The sequence below is a fragment of the Echinops telfairi genome, unplaced genomic scaffold (assembly GCF_000313985.2).
Source record: "Echinops telfairi isolate 266 unplaced genomic scaffold, ASM31398v2 ScPeMD7_7420;HRSCAF=8458, whole genome shotgun sequence".
Classification (NCBI taxonomy): Eukaryota; Metazoa; Chordata; class Mammalia; order Afrosoricida; family Tenrecidae; genus Echinops; species Echinops telfairi.
Genome location: NW_022111320.1, coordinates 37,936,880 through 37,945,895, shown reverse-complemented (window position 1 = coordinate 37,945,895; position 9,016 = coordinate 37,936,880). Strand labels below are relative to the sequence as shown.

The following is a 9,016-nucleotide window of genomic DNA, read 5'->3' as shown; positions in this document are numbered from 1 at the left end:
GGCTCATGTTGAATGTGTCCCTGGATCAAGAGGCAGGTGTGTGAACAGAACAAGGGACTACTGCATGCTTCAAAAGCAGGAAAGGTGTGCTTCAGGTTTGTGTGCTCCCGCGATACTCACTCACTCTGTATGCAGAGTAGATGATGTGAAGAAAAATGTAGCATCAGGATTAGAGGAAAGCTTATTAATAACCTGCAATATGCAGAAGACACACTTTGCATGCTGAAAATGAGTAGGACTGGCAGCCCTTGCGGATGATTATCAAGGATTGCAGCCTTCGTTTGGATGATGACCCAATGTAAAGAAGGCCCAAATCCTCCCAACTAAACTACTGGAAGCATCATGATAAATGGAGAGAGGCTGATGTTGTCAAGGATTGTCTTCTATCAATTCACAATCAATGCTCATGGAAGCAGCAGTCGAGATACAAAGATGCATTGCATTTGGTTAAATGTACCACACAAGACCTCTTTAGAGTCCTGTCAAAGAAGGATTTATTTTGAGGACTTATGTGTCCCTGACTTAAGCCATTGTATTTTCCATTGCCTCATATGCATGTGAAAGTTGGACATTAAATAAGGAAGATTAAAGGAGAATTGAGCTACTGAGTTGCGGTGCTGGAGAATATCGGAAGTAGCACTGACTAACAAAAGGAAAACGTGGCCTGTCTTGGGAGAAGTACAGCTGGATGCTCCTTCCAGGCAAGGAGGGAGAAAGTTCCTCTCACATACTTTGGAAGTGTTGTCTGGAGAGACCAGACCCTGAAGAAGGCCATCACACTTTGTAAAGTAGAGGGGCGGCAAAAGTGAGGAAATCTCTCCACGAGATAGATGGAGACAGTGGCTACCACACTAAGCTCAACCACGGAAAGCATGTGTGACAACGACTCAGGATGGGGCGGGGTTCCTTCTGCTGGACACCGGGTCACTGCAGGCCGGAACTGACTCAATGTTGCTATAGCAACAATTCCTTTCACACAACAGGCAATCTACTTTGTGGGGGAATGGTAATGTGGTCTTTTTCTGCAGCTTTCTTAATAAACATATAACATATGCATATTACGCTTCCCTCAAAAAGGATGATGAGACGATCAACCGTTTCAAGATGTGTACAAAATCAGAAGACATTGTGCTCAGCAGGTCAAACATATAAAGATGAATATTTCATGGTACCATTACCAAAAAGGAAGAAAACACAAACAAGAAAAGATGGTGTTCATACCAAAGCAAGGAGTTTGAAGCCTATGGGGAGGCCGGGTGCGAAGAGGTGCAGGGACACTGATGAAGACAGGAGGGTGGATAGGCCAAAACTAAAGGAAGAAAACGGAGTCACATACACAGCGGTTGACGGGGTTCCTGTCACTGCGTGATGCAATGGCTGTGCAACTATGGATAATGTTAGCATTTGCTTCCCTACGTGTGGACTCTACTTCACAAATCAAAGGGAAAAACAATGTAAAGTATAATACATTTAAGATTTACAACTAAACCCATAAGAGAAGGGTCATAGTCTTATAAACAAACAAATAAATAAAGCCACATCCAGTTTCATTACCTGTCAACTTTAAACACTAGTCTGAGGAGAAGTGTAAAATTGAAACTCACTTCAATTACTTTGTGAAACACAAGCTAGTTTCAGGTAAAAAATAAATACATCAAATAAAATAAACCTGTGACTTACACACAAAAAGTTATCTAAGTCTTAAGTGTATCATTCAAGTTTTTGACAAATCCATACACTTATCCTAATAAAGAGTTAGAAGATTTACAGGACTCTAGATGTTTCTTTTATTCCCACCCCCACCCCCACCCCCCGCCCTTTAGGGGAGCGCATGAGCGCAGTCTTCCAGCAGGGGTCAGCACATCCAGAGTGCAATGACTAAGCCTCTCCCTGGGCAAACCACCTTTGTGATCATGGTATCTCCCCTGTCAGGTAAGTATTCTTTTTCATATTTTTTTTTTCTTTTGACTCTAGACATTTCCTTTCTGCTTCTGTCGGTTTCCACTGGATCAATTCTGACTCATTGTGACCCAACTTCAATTGTTAAGTACTATCATCATCAATCATGTTTGCCTCCTTTTGTAGTTCATAAAAAATGTAATTATGTACTATATATTTTTATGTGCCCAGATTCTTTTGTTCAACATTATATTTGTGAGTATTTTGTAAATGTTTCAATGCTGCATAATATTCCATTGTGTGACTCTGGTGGAACAGTAAATAAGTACTTTGTTGCTATCTAAAAGATTGACAGTTTAAATCTATTCACGAGCCCTACCGAAGACAGACCTCATGATCTGCTCCATACAGATTATAGTCAAGAAAACAACATGGAAAAGGGTTCTACTCTGTCATAAGACAATTACAAGTTAGAATCAACTTGATAGAACACATTAATAAAAATAAGAACAACATGGTTGTTGGCCTATTCAACTCAATAGAAATTTCAGTTTGAGCCTATCAAGAACAAAGCAACTCTAAATGTATCTCAGCATATGTTTTGTTAGATATAGCAGTCATGCTTGTTAGTTCTAAACCAGGAAATCAAATTCTTAGGTTTTAGAATAAGCATGGATTAATTTTTAATAAATGCTGCCAAAAAGCTTTTTAAAATGGTTGTTCATCTTTGTAACTTTACAGATATTGCATGACATAATTGTAAGCATAATGCAGATGCACTATTTTCTTTAATCATCAGTTAACATCATATAAAAATGCTTTCAATTAACTTCAATTTTCATATTAGCCAATTATATGTTCACATTATTTCCCTAAATGATTGTGCCATCATTTACTTAACCAGTGTAATCTCCATTCCTCAAAAAGAATTACTCTCACCATTTTTACCTTCTCATATTATTGACAAACCCAGTAAGACCCAGAGACACAACATGGTAGTAACATAAAATTAGCTTAAACCGACTCACCACATTCCAGTTCTAGGTTCTAACAATTCTCCTCAAATATAAGGAGTAGCATATGAGTAAGATGGCTACAATATCACTGTTTTCACATATTACTAACTGTTCCATGTTAACCTTTCTGAGCTCCCATTTCCTCACCTCTAAAATACAGTAATAATGATCACTGCCGGGTTGCTAAGAGCCCTAGTGGATACTGGACCACATCTTGGGCTGCTAACTCCTAACTGCTCTGAAAGAGAAAGATGAGGTTTGCTACTCCTATAAACCCAAAGAGACAGTTCAACTCTGTCCTAGTAATTGAAATCCACTTGATAATGGTGATTGTGAGGTTTTTTAAAGCTGAGTTGCTGGAAAAAGGTGTGTTCTTCTATTATTATTTTATAGCAATATTATTAAACATCATAAACCCTTTTTAGTATGATTTCAAGCATATCAAATCAGTTCCGTCATGGAATAACCACAAATTCGTAAAATGTGAGTATAACAGAATAATTATTGGCATGGCCATAATGAGAGATCAAAGCCCTGGAATTCTAGAACCGGAAGAGGCATAGATCTCTTTCAGCAGCCTGGTGAGTGAGACAGGATTGTGGACAGGACCATGGAAAGGGACACACAACCCTTTGGCCACCATTTTTGAGCTGGTCACCTTTGTTCCTGACTATGCTACTCAATGTACAAATTGATCTGTTTTGTTTTTGTTGTAATGAGGGAAATTATGTTTCTAACCAAGTGTTGGTTTATAATATTTCCCATCCCAGTTACCAATCTGCTGCAGCCACATTTTACAAATTCAAATGCATCCTAGTTTTGCTTTGCTTTATCATTCATGACAGAATCCGTATGAAGCCCTGTTTCTGGCTGCAGACAATTTAGAAAGAAAAGCAAGATGCCTTAGAAGGTGCTTGTGACCAAAGTCATAAAGGAAAGGATACATTAAACCATGTGAAATCTAAGTTACATTTGAAGAAAATACTTGTAGTAATTATAAGTAAGCACTTACATGTGCATAGCACTGTTCATAAGAGGTCATATGGTGTTTAACATTAGACTTTCATCATATCTCTAGGGCGATGATTTCTTGCTTTATTCCCATTATACATATGAGAATTTTGAGCTATAATGATATGATGCTACTGGATCAAGAATTCACTAGTAGGCATTTCTCTAGCTGGGACTTGAACCTAAGCAGTCTGACTTCATTCTCTGCACAATTAATTAACCACTGTATCATCCTCCCCTTTACAGCAATAACAAAAATAAAAGACGACGTGAAAGCTCTGTAACATTTAAATTAGTCAAAGTTATGCACTTCAGATAGATCCAGAAGCCCTGGAAACTACTATGTAATAGAAAATTCCAATAGCAAAACAGTTCTGGAATATTAAAAGGCCAATTCATATCAGAGAATCTCTGGAGAGTAAATAAAAATATTCTGAGTTTTGAGGAAAGAAAAATTTAAATAACAACAAGAGAGTTTTCACATGGCATACTGGCAAAAATAAATTTGTCAGAATTAGGTATTGAGGAAGATCTGGGAGAAGCAGCACTTTATTAAAAGCTGAAAATGACTCAAACACATGACGTAAGCTTTCAAATGATAGAGGCTGGGCCCCAGAGAAACTGACAAGGAAATGCACTGTGCTGCCATGGTCGCAACTTCTGGAACGGCCTAAGCAGGTAACAATAGGAGAAATATTCTCTGAAAAACAGTCAAAGGGCTAAATGATAGAATATCATATAAATGGTTTAAAAACTCATTAGATATTAACTAGCACAGACATATAAGCGAGGGTGAACTAGAACATTATATATGTCAGATTTTATCAGACACTGAAAACACACACATGCAGGGTCAATAAATAAACTATAGACTGTATAGTTTCATAAGACAGAGGTGAATTAGTCTGCCTCCCTACAGGTAAAGCCATGGACAGCTGTGGGCCTCTCGGTTAATTGATCTACAATGAAAGAGAAACCCAGCCTGACTTAACTTCATTGTCTGTTGAGACATAGAAGTCAAGAATCACTTTCAGGATAGCGTGATGTAGTGGCGTACCGAATGAGTGCCTAGCCAGCTTGCTCAGTCAGCAAAGAGCTCTGGATCAGGAAAAGCCAGGTTGGATTCCTAAATCGTGAGCAGGCATTAGCCAGGAAGAGAGAGACTAACGAACGTCAAGAACGCTCAAAGCAGAGGAAGAACTGCAAAAGAATGAAAGGTAAGAGATCTTGGTGCACAGAAAAGCTCTACAATCTATTGCTACGTATAGTTTATCTAATCCCCAGATTTGGGCTTGAGCTGATGAATGAGCTGGATGGAAATTCTCCTTCCCCTAGTTGAATAGAATTATTTGTTGAATGAAATCATTTGCTAGTTGGAAAAAACTCCCAAACCCAATGTCTCATGTATGTCTCCAGTAAATGTCCTCTGCCCCACTCAGAGCCATGTGTTCGATAATTGGTATGCTTCTTAACATACAAATTCCAGAAACGTACATGCGTGTGTGTGTCGAAGATGAAAGGTAACATCTCCCAATTTATTTTGAATCATAAATAATACAGTAAATGGCCAACATGTGAATTTTAATTTTTTAAGAGAAACAATCTAATAAATTTTGTAACAAAAATCATTAGTCATGACACCCAGATCTAACTATATTTTGTTCTGCTGGCTTCCTGTGTAAAGTGTAATGTTATGGATGTAACTTTATTTCTCTTTAACCACTTTCTTTGTCTTGTCTTTAGATCCCAAGCGGCAACCACTGTTAGGAGTTTGGACTCCATATTTTTGTATGCAAATACAAGTATGCATCACTGCACATCCATTCTGGCAAAGCCTGAGGGCGCATGGCTCCCAGTATCATAAGTGTTTTAATGTATTGCTATCGTTTACGTAAGGGAATTACTTCTTTATGCATTACTTTTATGTATTCTCCTTTTATTTCCTCTCAAGGTTTTAAAGACGCCAAACCTAGGCTTTTGCAACACTTAATCCAAACAGGATACAGGTAAAGGGGCAGAGGATATGTCAGCCCCAAGGCTTAGTCTAACAGGAACTTGTGCTGCTGTGGTAGCTGTAGTTGTGGGGTCCAGGCTACCACTCACGCTCTATTTCACAGAACATAGAGTGATGCATACCTGTAGATGCATCGCTACAAACATTTTATGGAACTCTTCAGTATGTGTGGCTGTTGGGACTTTTGCATTATTGAATATTGAAAGCCTGTACAAAAGCAGGGAAGCGAATGCAATGAAAACCCGCATATCCATCAGCGAGCTGTAACAATGATCTCTCAGGCCCAATCTGCCTTAATCACTATTCCCCTCCACCCACCCTCCATACTCCTCAATCATGTTGAAGCATATCTTAGACATGATATAATGTTCTCAGTATGTCTTACACTATGCATTTCTAAACCTTAGTGACATTTGAAAATACATAACTACACTATGATTATCGCACCTAAAACAATCCTTATGATTGAAAAATAAATGTAATTTTCCCGTTATCTCCTATTTATTAGATTTTTTTAACATGTAAAGTTCATGTCTTAGAATTATTTGCTATCTCTACTCCCCCTGTCACTGAGTCCATTCTGACTCATAGCGATGCTCTCTACATGGCTCCTGAGAAGTAAATCCTTATGGGATCAGTCTCATCTTTCTTCCATGGAGTCACGGAGAGATTTGAACCACCAACCTGTGTTTAGCAACCCAATATTAACCTACAGCACCACCACAGCTCTACTAGTTATCTATCTGTCTATGATATATCAATCAATCCATCCATCTATCATCTATCTCGCTTAGTTATTATTCTTTTTGCTCTTATACATTAAACCAACTTTGTCATTTGCTGCATTATTTCTCAGCAGTTTTATAATGTACAGATTTTATCTAGGTAGAATTTGTCTGTCCTAGATCTCCTAAAAATAGGCAATTACATATAGAGACTTGACCAGATTCACGGTAGGGTTTTTTTTGGCAAGACTTCTTCACCGTTTATATTGTAGTTCTTCAGGGGATTCCTGGTGTCTGGGTGTCCCGTTTTAGTCACCAGCACTAATTGATGTCCATAGCCTAGGCCCCTTATATTGTTGCTCTTGGTAGCTAACCTTGTGTAGGGCTCTGACTCAAGGCAAATTGGAATCATGTGCCGCTCAATCCTATGACATTACCATGATTAGTAGTGACATCAAACTATTGTGATTGAAAGGGTTATCATTAGTTTACTTTTCAGAAGAAACCACCAAGCCTTTCTTCCTTGTCCTTCTTAGTCTAGAAACCTAAAACCAGTTCAATACTGTGGTAGTTACCTAATCTGTTGTCAATTTGAGACTATTAGAGTGAAGGGGTGGAGTTTAGCCTGTCAATCAGGCTGCAGCTTGATGACCTCATTTGGAGGTACGAAGGAGATAAATAGTGTCCCGGAGGCAGAACGCACACTCACTCCCTGAGGAACATTCCTTATGGCAAGCCTGATGGAGCTATGCTGATGCATCCAGAGCCCTGAAACTGGAGGAGCCACGTGGAGACCCACACCAGCGCTGAGATGCTTTCACCACCACTGGATCCATATGATTTTGCACTCACTGGCCTGTGATTTTCCTGCATTTGGCATCATTGCATGGCTGCATGAATCGAAAGAGGAATGTATGGACTGGTATAGACATATGGGGTAATATCAGACTTATGGACTTGATCTGGACTGGGCTGGGATGTTTTCTTAATGTACAATTGCTCTTGGATATAACGTTCTCTCTTACACACACATGAGTGTCTTTGAATTTGGTTCTCTAGTCAACCCAGATTTGCATAAATACCACACATAACAAAACACAAGCTGTGTTTTAGAACATAACACCAGCCTTGGAATGAAGCCTGAATTTATAGGAAAACCTTATAAATTGAGAAGAACTTATTTGCAACAAGGTTACACAGGGGAGGATGACTCAAGGATACAGTCAGATACAGATGCTGAGAGCAAAAATAATCGCTCCAAACTTCAAGATACAATATTCTTACAATCTATTTTCATGTATGCAATGAGTTTCCTTATCTACCATTATGTCCAAATATAGGATTGCTTTTGTGCCAGGTGTTGTCCTCGACAAAAGATGATCACATACTTCCCCTTTGAATCCAGTGCTAAAAGGAGCCTGATAATGTTCAGAAAACCAAAAAATTAAGTGAAGGAGCAAAGCTATTTGGATGGTCTCCAAGTACTCAGGACATGTCCAAATAAAAGAAGCATTTCCTGGCCAGTGACTTTCTCCATGGTTATTTGCCCTAATGCTCTATGAGAGAGTTAATAAAGTGAAATGCTGAAAGTTTCAAGTCAAGGATGATGAACATGAGGACATTTTTTAGACTTTATTGTTTTTAGAGTCATTTATGTGTCCAGGCAAATTGCATTTCACCAACATATATAATCGTGACTCTGTCGTAGAACATCCGCAGGTACCTGCATCATGAGACATTACCGTTGCAAGATGGACTCATTGCCAACACAGTGTCGCAGGCACAGTTTCACCCTCAGCGGCACAACTTTGGAAATCATCCATCTTTGATCTTTCCAAAAGGTGGGATTATGCTTCACAGTTGCCCAGAACCCCTTGTGATTCTCATTTCTCTCCCTGCAACTCATCAAGCATTCAATATATATTTAAAGAAACTTTTCATTTGACTCATGAGAAACCTAAAGAAGGTCTGAGGGGAAAAAAGAAAAAAAAGGATGGATGATGATTTATTCAATTGACAGTTCTTTTGTTTCCCCCTAGACTCTTTTCTAGTTGATACTCTTTCATACGTAGAATTCTGTACTTTATTGTAATGGCCACCACACAGAACCCACAAGCAATGCTCATGTCTGTGGGATTTATGATAAAAGTGAACTGGTTACAGATGAGAAATGCTCATTATAGTTGCTAGATGAGGGCATGTTATCAAGCTCCTTGGGGGCTGCTAATAAATGCCAAAAGGGCATGCTACTCCACTATAAGCCTCAACTGGAAGGTGCTTGGCTCGCACTTTGTGGGTCAGCAAACCCAGCTCAGAGCAGTAAATGCCCGCTGGTTTCCAGCCACAAAGAA

General features: G+C 39.0%; 1 protein-coding gene and 1 pseudogene across 5 annotated transcripts in view; both read right to left on the bottom strand.

The window, feature by feature from the left end:
• ZNF385D (zinc finger protein 385D) overlaps positions 1–9,016 on the bottom strand; it is an 849,687-nt gene that overhangs the window by 155,251 nt on the left and 685,420 nt on the right. The gene's annotated exons all lie outside the window — the stretch shown is intronic.
• On the bottom strand, positions 1,834–1,940 carry LOC115872176 (annotated as a pseudogene).